General features: G+C 45.2%; 1 protein-coding gene and 1 non-coding gene across 2 annotated transcripts in view; both read right to left on the bottom strand.

Annotated features, from left to right (window-relative positions):
* Positions 1-17707, bottom strand: part of Kyat1 (kynurenine aminotransferase 1) — a 34878-nt gene extending 17171 nt beyond the window's left edge. The window contains exon 1 of the mRNA XM_051166889.1: positions 17545-17707. The gene's annotated coding sequence lies outside the window, so the exon portion shown is untranslated. The remainder of the gene's footprint in view (positions 1-17544) is intronic.
* Positions 3932-4004, bottom strand: Trnak-cuu (transfer RNA lysine (anticodon CUU)). Its single transcript has one exon. It is a non-coding gene; the product is annotated as a tRNA-Lys (tRNA).
* Positions 17708-26514: the final 8807 nt, after the last annotated feature.

Genomic DNA, 26514 nt, shown 5'->3' with positions numbered 1-26514 from the left:
AACACAAAACACCCACTGCTGTGGCTGTGAAAATTCAGCTCACTCCCTAAAGGATGGCGAATAAACTGTTCCTAAAGATAAATTATTCCATAATGGTCACAACTCAGGGAAAAGATTTCCTATAAAATGTAAAAGATGGAGAAGGAATGGTCCTGTGGTTCATGAGTGTAGGTCATTCAAAGATAGCCAAGGCAATTCCTTAATTTCAGAAAACTGTCAAAGGGTCTATGTTCAAGGCCCGGCAAGAAACAATGTGAGCCATTTGTTTCCTGTTCACCAAAAAAGGATTATTCTAAAGGACAAGAAAATTCAAGGTCCAATAAGACAAATAGGGTTACTGAAGATTTAGAAAACCCATTTAATAGAGATGACGATGCTCCTAGAGATAAAATAAAAGTGCTAAACATGCAAAAAACAAACAAACAAACAAAAAACCCCAAAACTCTACTATAAGTGATAAGAGGCCAAAATTACAGTTAGATGGCACTGAGACCAAGGGGTTACTGGATACTGAAGCAGATGTGACAATAACTTCCCAAGATTCCTGGCCTTCAGTTGGGCTACTTCAAAAGGTATCTATACAGTTCCCAGGGATTGGAACATTGTCTCAAATAAAGCAAAGTGTCAGATGGCTTAAATGTACAGGGCCAGAAGGTCAAATAGAAAAATCAAGGCCATACATGGCTGATATAGCCATAAACTTATGAGGAAGAGATCTGTTATAACAACGAAAAACCCAGATTAGTATCCTTCCAACTTCAGAGCCAAGCCAGAAAACAGACAATACTCCTGACCAAAAAAAAAAAATTAAGATTATGAAAAAGGGTTATCAAAGACAGTTACAGTCTGTCCATAAACAAGATACAGCAGGGGCCGACTGTTCTACTTTATATTGGGGAACCACTGTGGATAAAGCACCTACAGCTAAAGTGGTTGACTGACCAACATATTTAACAATGGTCTAAAGGAAAATTACAGGCACTAGAACAGCTGGTTCAAGAACAGTTGGAGGCTCAACACATCGAGGAGTCCAACAGTCCTTGGAATTCTCCTGTATTTCTCATCAAAAAGACATCTGGAAGCTGGGCATGGTGGCACACACCTTTAATCCCAGCAGAGGCAGGTAGATTGCTGTGAATTTGAGGCCAGCCTAGTTTACAAAGGGAGTCTAGTACAGCCAAGATGACACAGAGCAAACCCTGTCTTGAAAAATGGAAAATAAATAAAATAAAATTGAAAATCAACCAATTTTAAAAAATGCCTGACATGGTGGCACACACCTTTAATCCCAGCACTTAGGAGGCAGAGGCAGGCAGATTGCTATGAGTTTGAGGCCAGCCTGTCTACATTGTGAGTCCAGGACAGCCAAGGCTAAACAGAGAAAGAAATCTGGCAAATAGAGGATGTTAACAGATATCAGAGCAATTAATAAAAGTATTCAGCCAGTGGGAACTTTACTGTCCGGAATCCCATTGCTTTCCTTGTTACCTAAAGAATGGCCTATTATAGTGATTGATCTAAAGGATTGTTTTTCCATGATTCCTTTACACGAACATGATAGAGAGAGGTTTTCTGTACCTACTTTTTTTTTTTTTTTTGAGAGAGGGTTTCTCTGTGTAGCCTTGGCCATCCTGGACTCACTTTGTAGACCAGAGGCTAGCCTCAAACACACAGCGATCTGCCTGCCTCTGCCTCCCGAGTGCTGGGATTAAAGGCATGCGCCACCACGCCCGGCTCAGTACCTACTTTTAATAGAAGCTGCACAGTAGAGATATCATTGGAATGTTTTTTAAAAAGATTTATTTATTTATTATTATATATACAGTGCTCTGCATGTGTGTGCACCTGCAGGCCAGAAGAGGGCATCAGATCACATTATAGATGGTTGTGAGCCACCATGTGGTTGCTGGGAATTGAACTCAGGACCTCCAGAAGGCAGGCAGTGCTCTTAACCTCTGAGCCATCTCTCCAGCCCCCTGGAATGTTATACCACAAGGAATGTTAAACAGTCCTACTTTGTGTCAATATTTTGTATAATAGTCATTGGAGATAATTTGTAAGAAATTTCTTCAACCCATAATTTACCATTATATGGATGACATCTTATTGGCTGATTCAGATGCAAGTACATTAGAAAAGATTTTTGATGAAATAAATAGGACTTTCTTTTGTTGGGGATTGCAGATTGCTCCGCCCCCCAAAAGAAATAAATAAAAAGAAGAGATTCTGTTAATTATCTAGAATACAAAATAGGCCTACGGGAAATCAGACCACAGAAAGTAACCATATTTTCTGGCATATAAGACAACTTTTTAGCCCTGAAAAATCTGTACCAAAGTTGGGGGTCATTTTATATGCCAGGTACTTACCTGCAGCTTGCTTCCCCTTACTTCCTATGTCTGGTGCATACAGCGGGGGGTGGGGGGTGCTGTGGCCAGTTCCTCACTCTGAGGCAGGGAGGAGCAAGCTGCACACATCTTCCTGTACTTAGAGGAGGAGAAGGTGAGCATGGATTGGCTCTCCACCAGAACCCGCCCATTTGTCTGGTTGAGTGTGGAGTGAGCCTTAAAGGGGCAGTGTCGGCTGGCACTGTCTGTCTGCTGGCATTTAATAAAGTGCCTGGCTGTCTGTCCCCTGCCTGCAAATAGACACATGCCCAAGTCCGCTGCATAGGGTGTGCGTTAGATGAAGGGTAGTCTTTTGTTTTGTTTGTTTGTTTGTTTGTTTGTTTGTTTTTCAAGACAGGGTTCCTCCATGTTATCTTGGTTGTCCTGGACTCGCTTTGTAGGCCAGGCTGGCCTCCAGAGTGCTGAGATTAAAGGTGTGCACCATGCCCAGCAACGGGGGCAGTCTTATACAGTGAGTATATTCCAAACTATTTTAACTGGAAAAGTTGTGGGTCATCTTATATACTAGAAAATATGGTACAAATCTGTAGAGACCAATTAAGGACTTTTAATGATTTTCAAAAATTACTGGGAGAGGGCTGGAGATTGCTTCAGAGGTTAAGAGCACTGACTGCTCTTCCAGAGGTCCTGAGTTCAATTCCCAGCAACCACACGGTGGCTCACAACCATCTATAATGTGATGTGATGGCCTCTTCTGGCCTGCAGGTGTACATGCAGGCAAAGCACTGTATACATAATAATAAATAAAATCTTTTTTAAAAAATTACTGGGAGATATTAACTGTCTGTGGCCTACAATTGGTTTGACTACCCAAGAGCTAAGTAATTTATTTCAAAATTTACAAGGTGATAAGGACTTAAGTAGCTCAAGAAAATTATCAGCTGAAGCTGAAAAGGAATTGGCTCTGGTAGAAAGTAAATTAAAACATTCATATATCAAAAAAAAACAAAACAAAACCATTCATATATCGACCACCTTGATCCAAAGGCCTATATGTTGGTTATCTTGCCTTCTACTCATTCTCCCATAGGAATTCTTATGCAGAGGGAAGATTGTATCTTAGAATGGATATTTTTACTACACAACCAAAGTAAAAAATTAAAATCTTACATAAAAAAGATTTCTGGCCAAGCATGGTGGCTTATGGAGGAATGATGAGTGAATGTATCAACCGTCAATAAAGCGCTGTTTAGCCAATCATCTGGGCAGAAGGACAGGAAGTGGAAGGCGGGACTTCCTGGAGGAGAGGAGAAAGTTGGACAGTTGGGGAAGGGAGAGGAGTTTGACGGTTGGAGGAGGATCGTGGGGACTTGACGAGGACCGGCCCAGGGGTCATAGTGGCAAGTGCCTGGAATATATGTATGTTATAAGGTTTAGAGTAGTTTGTTTAGTTTACGAGTAGATTAGAATCAGTTCAGACTCTGCCCGGCGAAGTGCTGGCAGCTTTAAAGTACGTTTCAGTCTCCCTGTGTCAGTTAATAGCTTTGTAGGCAGAATGGATACGAATAACTGTAACAAATTGGCACCCAACGTGGGACTTGAACCCACGACCCTGAAATTAAGAGTCTCATGCTCTACTGATTGAGCTAGCCAGGCACCAATGGGATTTCAATGGGCAACAGCTTTAAGTTCTGGAAAGGCTGATTCTGTTATTACTCATTTACTAGAAGTCATGGCTATTATGGGTGTACCTAAACAAATTAAAACTGACAATGCTCCTTCTTATGTCTCTAATAAAATGAAACAATTTTTAATGTATTATAGCCTAAAACATGATACCTGTATACCACATATTCCCACAGGACAAGCAGTCATTGAAAGATCCAATCATACTTTTAAAAAATGCTCATCAAACAAAAAGGGGTATCAAAGACCCCCAGAGATAGATTACATAATGCCTTATTGACTTTTGTTCATTAGCATTCACGACAGCTGCAGAGACATTGGATTTTAGAAAAATTTGCTGAATTAGATCAGCCTGTCTATTTCAAGGACATCCTGACCTCAGAATGGAGAACAGGAAATGTGTTACGATGGGGTAGAGGTTTTGCACATGTTCATATAGGAAAGGAAAAAATTGTGGGTTCCATCTAAAATGATAAAAATTAGATATGATAGAGGAAGACCCCCTGAAAATCACATATACAGCCTTAATCCTCACACCACGAAGACAAAGACAAACAAATCTCTGTAAATTCTAGACCAGGCTGGTCTCCACAGGCTGTAACCCCTCTTACTGATAAATCACTTGTCAAACAGCCTAGAATTTAAAGCGACAAATTTCTCATTAACAGACATGCCAACTGCATGCCTCCCACATCAAAAGGCTTTTTGTTTGCAGAGTTAAGGCGTCACTGCTCTGGCAGCTGGCTTATCCCTCTAAATAATGAGCTGCTTTCATAGGGGACAATTGGCAGTCACAGCAGATGCAAAAAGACACCGAGGACTTATAGGTGACAAAACACTCGTCAGCCTAGTTAGATCCTAAAAACTCAAAGGCTAAAATTCACATACTTAAAAGGGTAACCTTAATGCCTTCTCTTCTTTTGCTCAGGGCAGCCGGCTTGTCTCTAAAACAGGGAGCATTTCCTCGGGAGACAGGTAGCAGCTTAACCTATCCATCAGGTGCCACAGAGCCTACAGAAGGACATTTAGTCTAAAAGGTGGAAGTGTCCATCCCCTATGGAGAGAAGGGGTAAGACAAAACACCTACAACAATTGTGAAAACCCAGGTACAAGGTACCTAGGGTGTGCATAAACTCCTCAAAAAAGGGAGTTTGTGTAAGTGTGAAAACCCAGGTACGAATGCCTAGGGTATACATGAGTTTATTTAAGGCTTAATGCCGTTTCTTTTGCTCAGGGCAGCCGGCTTGCCTCTAAAACAGGGAGCATTTGCTCAGGAGACAGGTAGCAGCTTAACCTATTCATCCGGTGCCACAGAGCCTACAGGACATTGATAACTATACAATCTTGTTTGACTTCTATTAAATGATTGTATGGTCTTTGGTAATGGTAATATTATGCTTCCTTTTTGAAAGAGGCCAAAATAAAACAGACCTGGATGAAAAGGAGACTGCTGACTTAAGTCAGCGTAGACGTACATGAATTCAAACTACAGCACTAACCTTGATTGTGTAATGCTTGTGCATCCTGCACACCTCATGGATTGATAGTTTTGGAATTGTATGATGCTTGTGAGAAATTACATAATTTCAGAATAAAAGTACCAGACACCGATGCTGGATCAGACCCGACAGGATTCACCCTCCAGCACGCTGAGATGCTGCATTCCTCATGTTCCATCCATAGCTGCTTCAGTTGCTGTTGTCGTCAGAACAGAGCGTCTCCCAGGACAGCTTTGGAGAAAGCTCCTGATTCCAATTGGTCCAGCATATCAGACCGTCCCACACAGGACTTTTATTAAGCTTGAATTTCTCAACTTTTAAAGACTGGACCAGAAATGCTATCTCTAGCTTGTTTAATCATTTTCCTAGTTTTATCTGGGCCCCTGTAATAGGTATTATTTGTCCCAAGTCAGCCTGAAGAAGCTTAGAAAAGAGAACACTGTCCCATCTCCCTTAAAGGGGGTTGGATAAGGCTTTTTGGGCTATGCATGTTTATTTCATTGAGAATTGGTTGTGTTATTATTGGATTTTTTTCAGAGAAAGAACGAGGCTGAACTCAGGGATTTTTCTCTGAAAATACAAAAATATATAGGAATGATAGGACAAAAGATAGATTATTGAATTTACTCTTCAACTTAAGGCCTTAATTTTTACTCACAAGGTGATTTTTACTTCATTGGTATAGAATATTAGATATTGATGTAAAATAGGTTTATTTCTAATTCATTGTACTATTCAATTTTATCACAAGACTATACATCTTAGGTTTAATAGGTAGATAAGGTAAAATAATTAGATTAAGTCTTCAAAAACCTCAGAGACCTACAGAATATGGCATTTAATGAAATTTTATTTGTTTTGAGGGTTCTTTGAAAATGAGACAGGTTGACTCCTGGAAACACCCAGCCTGCCTCAAAGATGGCTTCAGATGTGGCAAACAAGCCCCTGGGGAAAACATGTCCTTGCTTTCTGACACAGACAGAATTCTACCTGAAATGGGCAAACTTGGATGCAGGTGGAGTTGATGGCCAAACTCTGCCAAGACAGGGTAAGCAAGTCCTTAGTAGTCCCTGTTTCACAAACATGTCTGTCAGATAAAGTGGGCCAGAAGGCTGAAGATGATGGTCCAATATGTTAAAGAGTTTTGAGTGACTATTCAGGTAGCAAAGTGTCTCTGTAATTTTTTTTTTTTTCCATTTTGGAAGCTGCTAACCTGCACTTCCTATTTACTCAGTTAATTAAATTTATTCCTTCTCAAGTCTCTGACGGGGTTGAAGATAGTGAAACATTAAGAATATAACATAAATATAACGATTGTTTTGTGGTTCTTGTGTATATATATTTTATACTGGTGTAATGATATACATGTATAGGTAAAAGTTTTTTTTTTTTTATTAGACTAAAAAGGGGAATTGTGGAGGAATGCTGAGTGAATGTATCAACCAGCAATAAAGCACTGTTTAGCCAATCAGCTGGGCAGAAGAACAGGAAGTGGAAGGCGGGACTTCCTGCAGGGGAGGAGAATGTTGGAAGGTTGGAGAAGGGACAGGTTTTTGGACACTTGGAGGAGGATGGTGGGGACAGTGGTGGACTAGCCCAAGGGTCATAGTGGCAAGTGCCTGGAATATATGTATGTTATAAGGTTTAGAGTAGTTTGTTTAGTTTACGAGTAGATTAGAATCAGTTTAGACTCTGCCCGGCAAAGTGCTGGCAGCTTTAAAGTACGTTTCAGTCTCCCTGTGTCAGTTGTTTGCTTTGTAGGCAGAACGGATACAAATTACTGTAACGGTGGCACACGCCTTCAATCCCAGCACTCCGGAGGCCGAGGCAGGTGGATCTCTGTGAGTTCGAGGCCAACTTGGTCTACAGAGGGAGTCCAGGACAGCCAAGGCTACACAGAGAAACCTTGTGTCGAAGGGGAAAAAAAGGTTTCTGAATTGATCGTAAAGGGAAAAATGAGACTTTGCCAATTAGCTGGAATAGATGGAGCTGAGATTGTTGTACCTTTTACTAATGCTGGGATTGCCTCATTATGGATAGACAATGAATACTGGCAGAGATCTTGCAGGGATTTTTTTGGGAGAGATTAACAACAGATACCCAAAGGCCAGCATCTTCAATTCATAGAAAGAACATTTGAATTCTTCCTCATATAGTAAAGAGGATTCCAATTTCTAGTGCTCCGACATTTTACACTGATGCCAATAAATCAAAAAGGGCAAGTTACAAGTCAGAAACTATAAGTAAGGTTGTTGAGAGTCCTTATGATTCAGTTCAAAAGTCACAATTATAAGCAATTCTGCTGGTGTTACCACAGCTTCAAGAATCTCTTAATATAGTAACTATCAATATGCTGAAAGAGTTGTTTTGCATATAGGAACTGCTGATCTAATTCAGGATGATAACAATTTAACTTCACTATTCAATTACAACAAGTGATCAGAAATAGAAACCATCCATCATAATTACACATATAATATCTCATACGGGTCTACCAGGCCCTCTAGCACAAAGTAATGACGAACTTCATCAACTATTGATAGGAAGTGTGTTAGAAACTTCAGAGTTTCATTAAAAACATCATGTTAATAGCAAAGGGTTTTTTTGGTGTTTTTTTTTTTTTTTGTTTTTTTTAAGATTGTGTTAGTTAGTTGACAGTGCTCTGGCCTGCACACCAGAAGAAGGCACCAGATCTCATGGATGGTCTTGGCCAACATATGGTTGCTGGGAATTCAACTCATGACCTTCAGAAGAGCAGTCAGTGCTCTTAACCTCTGAGCCTTCTCTCCAGCCCCCAACAGCATAGGTTTAAAGAAGGAAATTTCTACCACTTGGCAACAAGCCAAGGAAACTGTGAGAAACTATCCTACTTGCTGTTTATATGACCAAACTCCATTAAGTGCAGGAAGTAAGTAACCCTAAGGTAGTCAGAGAAATGAAATGTGGCAAATGGATGTATTTCATTTTACAGAGTTTGGTAAACTGAGGTATGCGCACCATACTACAGACACATAGTCAGGATTTCGGTGGGCAACGGCTTTAAGTTCCGAAAAGGCTCATTCTGTTATTATGCACTTATTAGAAGTTATGGCAATTATGGGCATGCCTAAACAAATTAAGACTTGACAATGTTCCATCATATGTCTCTAATAAAAATGAAGCTTAAGTTTACGTCTTATAACATAGAACATGTTACAGGTATACCACATAATTCTACAGGACAGGCAGTCATTGAAAGATCCAATCGTACTTTAAAAGAAATGCTTATCAAGCAAAGAGGAGTATCAAAGACCCCAGAGACAGATTACATAATGCCTTATTGACTTTAAATTTCTTTCTTTTCTTTCTTTCTTTCTTTTTTTTAGACAGGCTTTCTCTGTGTAGCCTTGGCTGCCCTGGACTCACTTTATAGACCAGGCTGGCCTGCAACTCACAGCGATCTGCCTGCCTCTGCCTCCCAAGGGCTGGGATTAAAGGCATGGTGGCTCCCGCCACCATGCCCAGCTGACTTTAAATTTCTTGAATGCTAATGAACAAAATACAACTGCTGCTGAAAGACATTGGATTATAGAAAAATCTGCTGAATTAGATCAGCCTGCCTATTTCAGGGACATCCTACCCTCAGAATGGAGAACAGGACATGTGTTATGCTGGGGTAGAGCTAGATGTCCTTCAAGATCTTGCACACACACAAGGAGAGAGAAATTAAGAAGACCTAACAAAACTTGTTCCTGCAGAGAACGGTAAATTGGTAGCAGCTGGAGAAGCTCTAGCTGCAAGATGTGTGTCGGCTCTTTCTGGAAAGGGCTGGGCCAACACGTTACAGCAACAACTAAATTCCAAGGAATAATGTTGCCTTCTAAATTGGCACAACTGACCCAAGACTTGGAATTTTCTTGTTTCCTTGCTTGATTTCTGCCTGAGACTTTTGAAGATTTTGACTGGAATTGACATGGAATATTTCAGCAAGGGGGTGGTGGCACATGCCAGTAATCCCAACACAGTGGAGATGAAGAGAGGCAAATCTCTGTGAGTTCTAAACCAGCCTGGTCTACATAGTAGTCAGGGCCTGACCCCCTGTAATAAAATAAGCTACTTACAAAGACAGTCTAGGATTCAAAACGACAAAATTTTCCTTTAAATTACTATGTAAGTTCCTTTTTCTTAATAATGGATTATATATCCTTACTGATCTAAAAGATGGATATACATGAATTTTAGGTTTATGTAAGAAGAAACAATGTCACACTGCTCCAAAAAGGTCAGCCAATCTCTTTGTAAGTGGGGTTTCCATGGGAGAACTGGTGCCAAAGGGTAAATTGGCCTAAGAGATATGTTCTATTGGTCAATGTAAGGACCCAAGGTTGGCCGGGGAGACAAACATGCAAGTTGCATGCCTCCTACATGGAAAAGCTTTTTATGTTTGCTGACTGAGTTGAGTTGTCATTGCTCTGGCAGCCGGCTTTTCCCCCAAAATATGAGGCATTTTCACAGGGGACAAGTGGCAGTCACACCTAATGCAAAAAGACACAGAGGATTTTATACAGGTGGCAAGTACACTTCAACCTCATTAGGTCCCAGAAACTCAAAGGCTACAATTCATGTGCTTAAAAGGTGGAAGTGTCCATCCCATATGGAGAGAAGAGGTGAGACAAAAACACCAAGAACACATGTGAAAACCCTAGTAAAAGATGCCCATGGTATGCATAAACTCTAAACTGAATGGGAGTTTATATAAAGTTTATTATTTATTTATTTATTTGGTATTTCAAGACAGGGTTTCTCTATGTAGCCTTGGCTGTCCTACACTTACTTTGTAGACCAGGCTGGCCTCCAACTCACAGTGATCCACTTGCCTCTGCCTCCTGAGTGCTGGGATTAAAGGCATGCGGTGGCACGCCCAGCTTTATACAAAATTTATTTAAAGCTTAATGCCTTTTCTTTTGCTCAGGTCAACCAACCTGTCTCTAAAAACAGGAAGCATTCTCTCGGAAAACATGTAGCAGCCTGTCTTATCCACCAGGTGCCACAGAGCCTAGAGAAGGACATTTAGAACTATACAATCTTGTTTTGATTTTAACTAGATAATGATTGTGCATTCTTTAGTAATGGTAATATTATACTTTTTTTTTTTTTTTTTTGGTTTTTCGAGACAGGGTTTCTCTGTGTAGCCTTGGCCATCCTGGACTCACTTTGTGGACCAGGCTAGCCTCGAACTCACAGCGATCCGCCTGCCTCTACCTCCCGAGTGCTGGGATTAAAGGCGTGCGCCACCACGCCCGGCCCAGTAATATTATACTTAGTCTTTGAAATAGGTCAAAATGAAAGAGACCTAGATAAAAGAGAGACTGCTAACTTAAGTCAGTCTATACTTACATGAATTCAAACTGCAGAACAAACAAGAAGCTTTTATTGCTAAGCCTACTACATGGGAACAGCTCTGAGACTGGCTGAGACATGAATGTCTATGCGTAGCCAATGCTTCTTGTTGGTCACAGAATCCCTGTGACTTATTATTAAATGCCATTCTTCATATGGCATGAATGAATATTTACAAATGTCTTTCTTCTGTTCATACAAAGAGCAGAGAACCAGCCTCAGTTGATCTGTGCATCTTGCACACCTCATACATTTATAATTTAAGGATTGTATAATACTTGTGAGAAATTAATGTTTTCAGAACAAAAGAATCTGACACTGATGGTGGATCAGACTTGACAGGATTCATTCCTCTCAGCATGCTGAGACGCTGACATCCTGCATCCCTCATGTTCCATCCCCAAGTGCTTCAGTTGCTGTTCCTCATCAGAACAGGACAGCTTCAAAGAAAAGTGCTGATCCCAATTGGTCCAGCATTTCAGACTGCCCCACACAGGACTTCTATTAAGCTTGGAATTTCTCATCATGTAGAGACTGGACCACAAATGGTATTCCTAGCTTGTTTAACCATCTTCCCCAATTTTATTTGGGCCCCTACAAAGGTATTATTCTTCCCAAATCAGCCAGAAGAAGCCTTAAAAAGAGGATGCCCCATTTCCCTTAAGCGGGGTGGGTTGGGTTGGGTAGGGTTTTGGTTGTTTTCTTGGGCTAGGAATGTTTATTTATCCTTGGAGTTAGTTATAAGTTATTATTGGTCTTATTTATAGCGAACACGATGTTGGACTCAGGGGTGTCTCTCTTTTCCTTTATCTTTTTTTCTTAGGTATGGAGATAGAGGTTGAAAAGAAAGAAAGGGAAATATAGAGATGATAGGACAAAGTAGATTATTGAATCTACTCCTCAACTTAAGGCATTAATTGTTACTCACAAATAAGCTTATTCATTGATATGGAATTTTGTATATTGATGCAAAATAAGTTTAATTTTGATACACTAGTATAGAAATCAAATTTAAGATTGTTCTTCGAGTCAGGCATGGTGGCGCATGCCTTTAATCCCAGCACTTGGGAGGCAAAGGCAGGAGGATCTCTGTGAGTTCAAGGCCAGCCTGGTCTACAAAGCGCATCCAGGACAGTCACAGCTACACAGAGAAACCCTGTCTCAAAAAAAAAAAAAAAAAAAAAAGACTGTTATTCACACACACACACACATTCTAATGTGAGGTATTGTACCATACAATTCAATTATAATACAAGCTTTACTTCCAATACTTTGAAAGTGCTATTGCAGACTGTTTAGGATAATTAAGTAATACAAGTTAATTGTTAATTGATCAACTCATGGCCATGTCAATTACTAGTCTATTTTTATCACAAGAATATACATCCTAGGTTTAACAGATAGATATGATTCTATGGATAGATAAGGTAAAATAGTTAGATGAGGTCTTCAAAAACCTCAGAGACCTAAAGACTATGGCATTTAAAGATGTTTTTATTATTTTAAGGATTCTTTGACAATAAGACAGCTTACCTCAAAGAAGATGATGAGCATTAAAGAACCTTCTTATGGAGATGGCTTCAAATCTGGCAAACCAGACACTAGGCAAAAATGTCCTCATTTCCGTCATAGACAGAATTCTGCCTAAAAATGGGCAAGCTTAGATGCAGGCAGAGTTGATGGCCAAACTCTGCCAAGACAGGGTAGGCAAGTCCTCAATAGTTCCTGCCTCACAAATATCTGTCAGGTATACTGGGCCAGAAGGCTGAAGATGATGCTCCAACATTATAGAGAGTTCTGGGTGACTATTAACGCAGCAAACTGTCCCTGTCATTTTTTCACCTTGGAAGCTGCTAACCTGAACTTTCTGTTCACTCAAATAATTAATTTTATTCCTCCTCCAGTCTGATGGGGTTGAAGACCAGATAGTTTAGTTTTACAATTAAGCTTAGTTGCTTAGGGGTTAAGATGTTTTTAGGTCTAGATTGATGTTTTTAGGTTGATAGATATGAGATATCATAGAAATTGATTTACATTCTGAATTTTAGACCAAGATAAGAAAGATGTTAAAAAAAAAAAAAAGAAACATGTTTTCTTCAAAGTTGCCAAAACACTATGAATGTAACATTTATATAATTCCTGGTTGTTTTCATAGTTCTTCTTGCTGCATATAGTTTATTGTATATACGTGTAATAATATAAATGTATATGTAAAGGGGGACCTTTTATTAGACTAAAAGGGGGAATTGTGTAGGACTGCCTTGAGTGGATGTAGCAGTTGTCAATAAAGAGCTGTTTGGCCAATCAGAGGGCAGAAGGACAGGAACTGGGAGGCGGGACCTCCGGGGAGGAGAAGGGGAACATGGGGAGAATGCTGGAGCAGGTGGCTGGACAAAAGGACTGGTGGAATAGAAGCCACCCCAGGAAGTCACCAGATTGGCAAGTTATTGGTTTATATGTGGGTTTTAAGGGTATTAGGATTAGAGTAGCTCAGATTCTGCCCAGCATAGTGCTTGCAACTTAAAAATAAACCACCATCTCTCTGTGTCATTGGGGAACTAGCTGGTTAAAGAAAACTACCGCCTTAATAATTTACTGTATTAATTAATATAAGAAAAATAAATTTTATTGCAGCAGATGGTGTTGCCTGCTCAGCCATCTTGGCAGCCCCAGAATCATAAGCATTTTGTTGCAACCCATACATAGTACAAGGCACACGGTAAGACCTTGTCTGAAAAATAAAAAAATGTAAGGGCTGGACCTGCAGCACAGCAGTAGTGCTCTTGACTGGCAAGTCCCCAAGCAGCAACACAGGAGTAAATAAATCTTCTCTGGGCCTCTCCGGCTTGAGAACAGCTTTCCCACTGGTGTCAGGCAGTGTGCACTCGGGAAGTTTCTCCCATTGTAGATGGACGTTTTCAACAAGGCCAGCTACAGTGCTCCCGTTCCCCGCAAGGGGAACACACACGCACGCACACACACACACACACACACACACACACACACACACACACACCTATTGCAAGACCTCCCCCACCTTGCAAAGTCTCATGTTTAGTGATGAATCCAGGCCTGCTCTCTTAAAACAGCATCTTAGTCCCATGCAAGTGTGACTTCCCATGTCCAGGTCCCTTGCTTACGTGGGTCTCTGCTGGCTAACTCTCCTGATAATCCACTTTCTGAGATGCTACATGGGTCACCGGGTTTTATCACGTAGTAACAGCATGCTTTGCTGCCTGGCCCTGAACCAACACAGTGATTAATCAGAACCTGACACAGGAGGCAGGGGAATGACACAACTGGTTGCCACTCATATACAACCTGTCATTGCCGAATTTGTCACTCTTCAGGATCTGTGGGGGAGCAACTAACTACAAAGTTCATGTTATGCAACTATTAATGACTAACTTTATATGGTTATTATTTACCTAACCCTGATCACAATGGTGCAGTGCGGACTGCTTATTATGAATGAATGGTTGTGCTAAAGAAGGGTTAAAGAGATGCTACTGATTTTTTTTGGGGGGGGGGTTTCGAGACAGGGTTTCTCTGTGTAGCCTTGGCTGTCATGGACTCACTTTGTAGACCAGGCTGGCCTCGAACTCACAGTGATCCGCCTGCCTCTGCCTCCCGAGTGCTGGGAGCTACTGACTTATAAACACTGGCTTTTCTGGGTTGGGTTTGGGAACTTATATAGATTTGCATATACTTTGGTTTGTGAGTGTGTGTGTGTGTGTGTGTGTGTGTGTGTGTGTGTGTGTGTATAATGTGAGTTCCAGGACAGCCAGGGCTACATAGAGAAACCCTGTCTCAAAAAAAAACAAAAACAAAAAACAGTGAGGCTTGGGCTTAGGTGAAAAGACCTCAGCTCCACTGCTGCACTAGCTATGGGACATGGGAGGCCAGGGCATGGCCTGTGGGTCAGTTTATCCATCTGTAGGGTGGGAGAGAATCAGCATAACAAATGTAAGAGTTTGGACCGGATCCCCAGCACCATGCGGAAACCAACCAAACTGAGCGTCTAGTCCAGGTCATGCTGTGCCCCTTGTATGCACTCAACAACTTGCAGCTCACAAGAAACTGACCAATTACCATGGAAACCCACACCCATGTTCCACAAAAGCTTATGTCACAGGGCTAGGGAGATGGCTAAGAGTGGTTAGCCAGCAGTGGTTAAGAGCCGTGCTGCTTTTGCAGAGGACTTAACTTTGATTCCCAGCACTCATACCAGGGAGTTCACAACTGCCTGTAACTCCAGCCTTCAGGAAGATTTGATGTCTCTGGCCTCCACAGGTATCTGTACTCATGTGAGCGTGTGTGTGTGCACACACACACACATGCGTACACACACACACGCACACACCTATTACAAGACCTCCTCCACCTTGCAAAGTCTCTTGTTCAGTGACGAATCCAGCCCTGCTCTTTTAAACAGCAAAAAAGAGGTCCTTTAGTGTAAATATCCCCAAGAGAAAAGACAGCCTAACAGCTAAGCAACACTGGAGGGAAACCCAGGTCCCATGAACTTGGAATGGGTGAGTCTCTGACTGAGGGTTCCCAGCCCTCAGGAACGGGTGACAGCCCCAAGTGTGACAAAGAGCAGGTAGCTTGTTCCTTGTGCCCTTTGTAAGGATGCAGACCCACAACTGAAATCTCACTGCCATGCAGTTTTAAAGGACAGGGAGGTAGGAGGCCCAGCAGGGACCTGAGAGAACAGGTAAAGCAGCTAACCCAGGAAGTCCCTGCCCTGAGCCCCAGCTCAAGCTCTCTCCCACCCCATTCCCTGCGGGGTTAAGGAGGTAGGACTCTTTCAGGAGCTGCCTGTGTCCTCAGGGAGTCCGTGGGGCCCAGTATCTGCTGGGACAGGACTAATGGAGCCCTGTCCCTCTAAGCCAAAGTGATTTGGACTGTTAACCACAGAGGCAGGATCAGGACGTTAATAGCTACACGTCTCTGTTCCGTGGCAATTTGAGAACTCAGCCGGGAGGAAAAACAACCAGGAAGACAAGAGCCTCTTGCGACATCTTTATTTGCGTCACCAGGACCACTGCTCTGGGGACAGACTGCAAAGTCCCTGCAGGTGCTGTAGTCTTCTGTGGCCCCTATTTGGTTAGCAGTCAGGAGGCAGGTCTGAGGTAACTGAGGGAGGTTACTGAGGTAGAGTGGAGACCAAGGAGGGGTAGGTGTGCAAGGAACTAGCCTGGAGGTCTCCAGTGGGCACAAGCTCTCATGATATACATTTTGTCAGCCCCTTAGGGCCTTCAGGGAAGGCTGGGATGGCATTCTATACACTTCTATGTCACAGCTGAAAGAGCACACTCTGGGAGAATTCCCCTCTGACTCCACCCATGGTCCTATGCAAAGGTTTTCAACATGGAAGCTGACTATTGAGTCTCACAGAATCATGGGATGGGAACCCTACATGTCCTGTTCGCTGGGAGACTCTCAGCTGCTAGCAGTTCGACTGCACAGTGGGTCCAAGAAATTAATGCTGATGCTCCCAGGAAGCAGAGGGAGAGACCTAGCGGCCTCAAAGCCTCCTGTGGGTGGGAGAGCAGTGAGGAGCCTATGGGAATCCTTTTCCAAACTCTGTGCCTCACCCATCCGTAACTAAAACTGAGGTGTATCAAAAGGTAAAAACGTGGTGTTGGGTCTACCAACTCCAGGTTGGAAAAGGACAGTGAGCCTTGGGCGTCATCTTGGGCTGGCACTGTTCTTCCCGGCTGTCCACTCTCTCCCTAAGCTAGTCTTACTGTCCGCCCGGTGTTTCCCTACAGTTCATACGGAATTTCTGTGCTACGCCTGGTGTGGAACATGGGTTTTGCACATCTGACCAAAGCAGACTAAAACTCCCTGTACTCAACTTTCCAGCTTCTTTCTATACTGGCTGGGAAACCCTAACTAAATCCTCTAACTCCCCCCCACCGCCCCACCCCCCTTTTTAATTAAAAGGAAGCAACAAGACCTTTAGAAGGAGACTCGAATTTAGCCATTGGCTCAGCAGATGTTTTTAATCCTTTTCGTTTGAAGGATCAACCCGCGCACCCAGTAGTTAAATCCCTCGCCTTGTCAGGTACTAGGAACCTCCATTTCCTTGGCCAGTCAACCACTTAATGTGTGCAAGTTAGCAGAAAGCGGGAGCGAACGTGAACATCGAACGCAGGAGGGCTGAAGGCGCCTCTTTCTGTCCCGTTACGGTTTTTTGCTTGTTTGTTTGTTTACCTACGTTATTTTGGAAGTAGTGCCACAGTACTTTAACCCAATTGCCATGATTACTGCCAGTCGGGAACGACAGAATCCGGAAGAACCCACGGAGACTATTGGCGCCAGCTCTGCGGGGAAATCTCCGTTAGCGCAGTCTTCATCTTCTTGGCCAGGACTACCTTGGGAGAGTTGGCTGTGGGTGCAGAGGGAGCTAGCCTGACAGGTCCCAAGGCTGAGTGCAGAGATGCCAAAACCTTGCGCGCAAGTTTTTCCTCAGTGCACGGCTCCTTTTTTCAGCGAAGCTACACATCACACAAACAGCAGACATGCATCGAGAGCCACAGCATTCAGAAACCTATGGAGGACCTGCCGGCTTCAACACACGATCCCAGGGATACCGCGCACCGTAACCGTAACCAGGTACTGACCTGCTTCAGGGAACGATTGCGCTGCTTCCGCAAAGAGCCGGCGACCCCAGTTCTAGTCCCAAGGTTGTACACGCCTCTGTTCCTTTAAAGGGGCCGAGCCTTAGATGGGCTACTTCCGCCCAGAAGCAACATGGCGCCAAGAGCGCTGTCAGAAGCCGTGCAAAGCCCCTTGAAAACATGGCAACACCTAGTGGGCCCCGTTTGTGCCCGGTGACATCACTTCCGAGGCGGAGACCTATGACGTGGCACAGTAACAAAAAACAAAACGAGGCGCCAAGACGTTTGGTGCGGTTGGTTACGGGAAGCCTGATCCGGAGCTAAGACTTCCCTGCCTGGCTGCCGGGGACAGCGGGCCCAGATGAGTGGGTCCGGCAAGGAAAGGGACGCGCGCTGTCACCTCCCTGAACCCAATCTCGTGCGCCCGCCCTCCGCGCGCGCCTTCCATCCAACTTTCCGCCGTGCTCCCTAGGCCGACTTGCCGCACTGGTCCTCGCAGATCCGCGCCCCTCCGCTCGCGAGCCCCCTTCCCAGAGGTTCCACCTAGGCGTTCCCTGGACAGCTCCCCAATGCGCTCGACCTCTGCCTTCCCGGTGCGGACCTCCTTCCTTGGACCCCTCCCTCTACCTGATCAGCTGGACTGTTCCCTGCCGTGGGACGTGGGAGAACTGGTTTTTGGGATCAGGCTGGGGTACCCCGAAAGACCGATTCCTGATGTGAAACTCGAGTTGGTTCTGTCCCTGTCCCGAGAAACGTTTGTGAGCCCTCTCCTCCTCAGTGGTTTTTGTTTGCCGAGGACATCTGTTAGAAAGCAGTTTCCTTAGCCCTCAGTGGCCTTTGAAGAGAGTGGGCAATTCCCAGAAACTCCCACTCTCTTCATGGCTAATTCCTGTCAGTACTTTGGCCTTCCCTGTGTCTGGGCCACACTCCCAACTCGGCCTGCTTTTGCTGTCCCTGCCAAGTCTACAGTGGCATCTACACTTGCCTCTGGGCGAATTGCAGAGTAGAGCGCCCCCTGTGCAGCCCATGCTCCCTAGGGACTTGCTCACCGTGGAGAGTGTGCCCTTGATTGTAAGTGGAAGTCTTCGTCCACCCCTATTCTCCTGTGTCACTTCCCTCCTCCAGGGCTAGCATTCTCTGGATGTCACCTCTGCCTCCTGCCTGGATTACTCTTACCGCTGTTCTCACCCCAGGGACACTTAATCATGGGCACTTACTCCCCTAGAAGCCTCCACTGGCCCCTCTCATCTGGGTCCCTGGATCCCCAGAAAGGTCTGGCTTTGAGACTGCAAAAGTTATCATGGGGACTCCCCGTTACAGCCAAGGTCGACAGGGCAGGCGTCATGTCCCTGTAGCTTCTTTGCCCTGTGCAGGCCCAAACACCACTCCCCTGAGCACCGGGTGGATGCTGGTACCTCAGAGTCCCACATGTACCCGCTGATGGCAGCCCTTGCTGCTTTCTAGGGTCGCAGCATCCATGGAGTTGAGGGAGATGTCAGGACCCTGGACAGGAGGTCAGGGTCAGCCTCAGCCTGCAGGGCTGCCAACCTGCAGCTAGAGAGTACAGTCACCTGGGGGTAAGACTTGTTCCACCTTACTCAAGAGGAGCAAAGGCCAGAACCCCCACCTTCACTGTCCCTTGGGTCCTGACTGCACTGACTGACAGATGGCGTTCTTCAGTGCAGCAGGCTGCGGAGTGGCCTCTTCTGGCTGTACTCTTTCAGTCGAGGGCTGTTACTTGGAAACTGTTTGGTTTTCCTCCTCTCAGATCCTATCAGCACCTGATGCTGACACACAGGTAAGCAGTCTCTCATCATGCTTGTCAGAAAATTCTGGCAACATGTTTTTTGTTGTTGTTCTTTTCCGTTTGGGAGACAGGTTCTCCCTGTGAAGCTCAAGCTGCTCTGGATCTAGCTTCCCACCCAGACAGGCGCATGCGCTGACTACCCACCCAGATAGGCGCATGCGCTGACTACCGCTGGCTTCTTGGGCTGCAGGACTTCCCAGAGCTTTGGATGGACGCACCAGTGTGAGAAAAAGCTGGCAAGGCAAGAAGCCTCATAGCACGTGATCATGTGCACACATGGGGGTCCACGGTCCTTTGGGAAGGAGACCCATGTCAGGATAACAGTTTAAGTATTGAGTGTCTCTTCAGACATGGGCTAGAGTCATAGTTGCCACATGCTCAGGTACCAACACTGGACTTCTCTGAAATTCAGATTACTCATCTTTTGTTTTTCCAAAAAGAATTTCTTAGGTTGTCATTTCTATTTATTTACTTATTGGGCTGGTCCCACCATGTAGCCCTGGCTGACCCTGAACTCACAGAGATCCACTTGGCTTCAGTGTAGAGGAATTTAAAAAATTTTTATTTTATGTATATGAATATGCTGTCTTCATGCACACCAGAAGAGGGCACCACCCCCGGCATAGAGGAATTTTAATCCAGAAACATGGCTGCTGTGGCAAGGGATCACATAAGACCAATGTGATCTGGCAGGAATGCACACATGCCCTTAGGACACATCTTTACATAATCCCAGTTAGTTTGAAGAAGGAAGCATTGATGTCTTCTTAAAAGTGATGTCCAGGGGTTGAGGATTTAGCTCAGTGGTAGGGCGCTTGCACAAGGCCCTGAGTTCAGTCCTCAGCTCTGGGAAAAAAAAAAAAAAAAAAAAGTGATGTCTAATTGAGAAGCAAAGTGATGAATCAGAGAAATATTTGACAGGATAGAATATCAACTCTCATGGGGAGAGGGAAGAGATGCGACTTAGTTAGGCATGGTGGCACACAACTTTAATCCCAGCACCCACAGAGGCAGGCGGATCTCTGAGTTCGAGGCCAACCTGGTCTACAAGAGAAACCCTGTCTCAAAAAACTAGAGAGAGAGAGAGGCGCGGGGGTCGGGGGCGGGGGGGACTTAAGAGAGCAGGGCAGAGGGAGACAGGGAGGAGCCAGTTTTACCAGGACAGCTGTATAGACATAGTTTGGCAGGGAGAGAGAGAACAAGCTAGACACAGGTGAAGACAGAATGAACCAGAACGGAAAGGAGCCAGAAGATTAGGACAGATTGCTAGAGTTAGTGTAAGGCCAAGCAGAGCAGTTCAGTCAGAGGCAGAGGGAAGGAAGCCACTTTGAATCAGTCAGTTTGAAGAGGAGTTTTAGGCCAGAGAGCTGAGTTGAACCAGCCAGCCAGAGTTCAGAAAGAACTAGAAAGGATAAGCTTATTCAGCAGTAAGTCTCAGAGACTGAGAGATTCTAGGCCTATATTAACTGACGGAGGCAGTAAGCCTCCAAGAGAACAATGAAATCAGGTGAGTAAAACTTACTTCAACACTTCAGCCTCCCAACACTGGGATTAAAGGCTTGTGTCATCACCACCCAGCAGTATGTCCTTATCTTTTTAGAGGTTAAGCTTAGCACCTGGCTTCCTGGAGGATGTTTAACAATACATTCTTGTGTGGTAGGGACTTAGAATGCTTGTCCAGGCTCCAAACCCAAAGCTGACCTTTCTAGAGACTGCCACATAATCTGTAAAACCTGTAAGATTCTCGGTGGCCTGAACTCAGCCATCATAACAGTAACATTATTAGCTAAGCAGTGTGAGATTCCAGGCGGCTTGGCTTTGCCATCACAACAGTAGCGTTGTTAAAGGCCGGGCGGCGGTAGGGCACGCCTTTAATCCCAGCACTTGGGAAGCAGAGGCAGGCGGATCAATGTGAGTCCCAAGCCAGCCTGGTCTACAAAGTGAGCCGAGGACAGCTAAGGCTACAGAGAAACCCTGTCTCGAAAAACAAAAACAAACAAACAAAAAGTGTTGTTAAGCAAGTTAAGAATTACAGGCCGAAGTTAAAAATTTTTCCCCTAGCCTCCATCTCCTCCCTGCCCTCAGGATTTACTGCCCCCATCTCACCCTACTTGGAATCTACTACCTCAGACCTCCATTCACCTAAAAGGTCACCTAGTGTTAGCCTATTACTCAATAACTAACCACTTTACTGAGTTCTGTTTCTGTTAAGGGTAGCTAAACTCAGCTTTTGCAGAACGGGCCCCCCAACTCTTCTGAGTTGGTGGACCCCAGCACGTCAGCTCAATAAAATTCCTTTGCTTTTGCATCAACTCTGGACTCTGGCTCCCAATCGGGCTTCCAGGAATAGACTCTGAATTCAGCGATCCGGGCCTAGCAAACCCAAGACCTCATGTTGGCAGTGGCCTTTGTCCCTGTTAATAAATGTGCAGGAAGGTTCAGAGTGAGCAACGTGTTGCAACCAACACCTCAGGGACGGTGAGGCTGTGGACTTGAGCATATGTACTGCCATTCTGGAACTAGGGCCTTTGTTCCTTTCTGAGCCTCCCTCCTCCACTTCTCTCCTCAGCTCCCCACAATAACAGACAGGAGACTCTGCAGCCGACCTTTGTACAAATTGTTATTTTGGGGATTTTTATTCTCTCTTTTCTTTTTCTTTTTCTTTTTTTTTTTTCTTTTTTCGTTTTTGTTTTTTTGTTTTTGTTTTCGAGACAGGGCTTTACTGTGTAGCCCTAGTTGTCCCGGAACTCACTCTATGAACCAGGCTGGCCTTGAACTCACAGAGATCCATCCGCCTCTGCCTCCTGAATGCTGGGATTAAAGGCATGTGCCACCAGTGGCTTTTACTTTAATACACAAGGAAATGCATGTTTGTTATTGGCTTCATACTGTTTAGAGTCCTGATATTAAAGTAAATCCCATTAGTGGAATGGGGGGGGGGTAACCCTCTGCTGTGGGATGCTATCCTCCAGGCACAACTTGGGGTGACGTTCTTGAAATCAGAGCAGCTGCAAGCACCCACAGGGGTCCCTCACAAAACTGAATCTACATTCAGGGGTAGAAGCGTGAGGGGGTGATTGGCCCGTCACCTGGGAGTCCAGCCACTCTCTCTTTCCCTACCCACTCCATGTAGTCTGCCCCAGCTGTATGTGATCTCAGTAGACGTGGCATTTTACAGGATGTGGAAAGTTAACTGCAGGGGACACAACACAGCTTTCACAGCCAGCAGCCCCCCCTGTGGTGAAGAGATGGTTCATTGCTGCGTGGTGTGGCTAGAGCCTATGATCCCAGCACTCAGAGAGGCAGAGGCAAGAGGATCTCTGTGAGTTCAAGGCCAGCCAGGTCTACAAAGTAAGTCCAGGACAGCCAAGGCTACACAAGGAAACGCTGTCTCAAAACCAACACAAAACCAAAGTCTCTCTAGAAGAGTCACACATTGCTTTCCTCATCTAATCCCTCTCTCTGCCTGAGCCTGCTTCACAAACGCCTGGAGCCACCCGCTGCTGCCACCACCCTACACCCAGAGTGGGCCCAACCCAGCCCTCTGGGCTGTGTGGAGGGTAGCCAGCTGAGAGGGAAGTGGGAGATGCCTGGTTTGTGGCACTGTCATACTCTTGTTCATTACAAGGTCAGCAGGTCCGCCCTGCCTGTGGGAATTTCCTGTTGATCTTGAGGAACTGTTCCTGGGCAGAGGAAGCCGGAGCCTGCCGTGCTGGGTGGGGATGAAGAGGAAACAGTGGTGAAGGGAACTCCTCCTCCTTGTGGGGACCATATACAGGGCTACCATGTGCTGCCCTGAGCGACAACCTGGTGGTTGCTACAGGGACAGAAACCAGTTAGGTGACAAGTGGGTGATTCCATGTGTCTAAGTGTGACCCTCCCTGGTTTTTTTGTTTTTGTTTTGGTCTTTTGAGACATGGTTTCTCTGTGTAGACTTGGCTGTCCTGGACTCACTTTGTAGACCAGGCTGGCCTCGAACTCACAGTGATTCACCTGCCTCCACCGCCCCCCACCCCAGTGTTGGGATTAAAGGTGTGTGCCCCCGTGCCTGGCTTGTTTGGGTGTTTTGTTTGTTTGTTTGTTTTTGTTTTTAATGTGCATTGGTGTTTTACCTGTCATGGACCAAAGTAACTTCATTTTGTCTAACATTTTCATTTCTGTATTTGGGCGACCTACTCTTGAACTACGGATCTAGAAAAAGTCACAAAGATACACCTGGCACAAAGATAAAGAACTGCCAATTAGGTGGAAAATAAGAAAGTACTAAAAGATCAGATGCTGCCCCGACTTCTCAAAAGTTACTCCTTAGAAGTTAATCATTAGTGGGTTGATACCGGACTGGTACTGGAAATAATAGGATACTTGCCAAACTAGAAACCCACTTACCTGCTTTCTCGCTCACTACAATCTATAAAAAGTTCTTTTCTGCCTTGCGTGGTGGCGCACGCCTTCAATCCCAGCACCCAAGAGGCAGAGGCAGGCGGATCGCTGTGAGTTCGAGGCCAGCCTGGTCTTCAAAGTGAGTCCAGGACAGCCAAGGCTATACAGAGAAACCTTGTCTTGGAAAAAAACAAAACAAAACACACAAACAAAGAAAAAAGTTCTTTCCTACTTGCACTTGGGACTCACACGTGATCTGCTGCGTCAGTGATAGTGTGGGTCCAGCTTAAGCTGAATAATCAATAAACAAGACCCTTGTGTGTTTGTATCCGAATCGGCTCCTAGTGTTGATTGGGGTTTCATTTAAGCCCAGCACAGCACTGCATTTGTGTCTTTGAGGGTGTTGGATCCACTGGAACTGAAGTTACAGACAGCTTTGAGCTGCAGTGTGGGTGCTAGGAATTGAACCCAGGTCCTCTGGAAGAGCAGCTAGTGCTCTTAACCACTGAGCCAGCTCTCCAGCCCTTGGTCCCTCTTCTTCTTCTTCTTCTTCTTCTTCTTCTTCTTCTTCTTCTTCTTCTTCTTCTTCTTCTTCTTCTCCTTTTCTCTTTTATACGCTTGGTTCGTGGTCCCTGTTCTTTTGGAATATTTCTGCTTTGAGTTTTGAAGCTGAGGAGGCAATAATGCAGGTGTCTCCTCCCCAAACGATGCATACCTAATCTGGCAGTGTTAGGAGACCTCACAGGCTCTACTAACCCATGGCTGACAATGGTGGAGTCCAGAGAGATGTCCCTCCCCTGTACCTTCCTGTTTCTGCAGGTAGGTGGGGCTGCTTATAGGGCTGTACTGTGCTCCCTGGACCTGATCCACTGTCAGTGCCGGAGTGTTCCAGCATGCAGTAAAGATGCACAGATGCTTCTCCCTCTGAGCCTCAAGGTGAGTGTATGAACTGGGTACACTGTACTGACTGGCCTTAAGAAGCAGGCTAACAAGCCAGGTGTGGTGGCGCATGCCTTTAATCACAGCAGAGGCAGGTGGATTGCTGTGAGTTTGAGGCCAACCTGGTCTACAAAGTGAGTCCACGACAGCCAAGGCTACACAGAGAAACCCTGTCTTGAAAAACCAAAAAAAGAGAGAAAGAAAGAAGAAGAAGGCTAACTTCTGAAATACACTACAAATATGACTCTTGACGACTAAAGGCAAAGGAAGCAGTGACGTCTCAAAAGGACAGCTCATTCCAACACAGGGTGGCACTTGGGATTGTGAGATTGTTGGAGGAAAAAAAAAAAAAAAAAGAAAAGAAAAGAAATGGTGAGTGCCAGGGCCAGGGACACAAGGCCAGAGGTCTCATCCGACCAGAGGGTATCTAACTGAATAAAGGCGCTACACAGTGGGACAGACCTGTCATCGCAGCTCCTCAGGAGGCTGGGGCAGGGGTATCACAGCTTCAAACCCAGCCTAGGTGACAGTGAGTGAGGCTGTCTCAACTAAAAGAAGGGTTTGGGATAGAGCTTAATGTCAGTGTTTGCTTGGCAAGCCCAAGGCTCCAGGCTAAAGGAAAACAAGGGCTCTGAGGTGCATCTGGAGATCTGGGTACTGTAGTGTGAGGTCTTTAACTCATCTGAGGGCAAAACCAACCTCAGCTGCAGCGTCTCCTCTCTGGCCTGGGATGTGCATCCGTCCTACACCACACGCATTAGTTCTCCCATGTGCACCTCTCAGGCCAGCGTCACCTTCGTAAAACAGATGCAGTCCTTCTGATGGTACCAGCTGAAGATGGAGTCAGGAATAGCCACCAGGCCTTGGGGACACAGAAGCTCATGTCTGTACATGGCCAGGCCTCAGCTCAGGTGACAGATCGAGTCCCACAGGGTGAAGGTACAGTGAATCAGTGCATCATGTGACCAGAGTGCCCAGAAACAACTTAGGAGAAGAGTTGTGATCCAGCAAGTGGGGGAGGCACTGCTTGGCTGTGGTGGTGGCAGCTCCAGGAGGAGGAGGAGGAGGAGGAGGAGGAGGAGGAGGAAGAAGAGGAGGAAGAGGAAGAGGGGGAAGAGGAGGAGGAAGAGGAAGGGGAGGAGTAGGAGGAAGAGGAGGAGGAGGAAGAGGAGGAGGAAGAGGAGAAGGAAAAGGAGGAGGAGGAGGAAGAGGAGGAGGAAGAGGAGGAGAAGGCCGTTCACACCCTGGCTAGTCAAGAAGCCCTGAGCTGGCTCTGACTTTGAGGTCAGCCTGGTCTACATAGTGAGTTCTAGGACAGCCCGGGCTATGTAGAGAGTCTCAAGTACAAAATAAAACATAAAAAACATTGAGCTGGGCTGGAGAGAAATGGCTCAGCAGGTAAGTGCCCTTGCTACTCTTGAAGGGAGGCCAGGTTTGCTTCCCAACACCCAAGTTCTGAGACAGCCAAGGCTACACAGAGAAACCTTGTGTGTGTGTGGGGGGGGGGAGGACACAAGCAAAAAAACCAAAACCAAACCAAAAAAAAAACCAAGCAAATAATCAATAAATCGATCTTCAGGGTGGGCATGGTGGTACATCTATTTAAAACCAGCACTACCTTTTTCTTTCTTTCTTTCTTTTTTTTTTTTTTTGGTTTTTCGAGACAGGGTTTCTCTGTGTAGCCTTGGCCATCCTGGACTCACTTTGTAGACCAGGCTGGCCTCGAACTCACAGCGATCCGCCTGCCTCTGCCTCCCGAGTGCTGGGATTAAAGGCATGCGCCACCACGCCTGGCCCAGCACTACCTTTTTCAAATCCCACTGTGCTTCCCCTTCCAACTGTGACCA

This window comes from Acomys russatus, chromosome 24 (genome assembly GCF_903995435.1).
Source record: "Acomys russatus chromosome 24, mAcoRus1.1, whole genome shotgun sequence".
Taxonomy (NCBI): Eukaryota; Metazoa; Chordata; class Mammalia; order Rodentia; family Muridae; genus Acomys; species Acomys russatus.
This window is presented reverse-complemented; position numbering and strand designations above follow the sequence as displayed.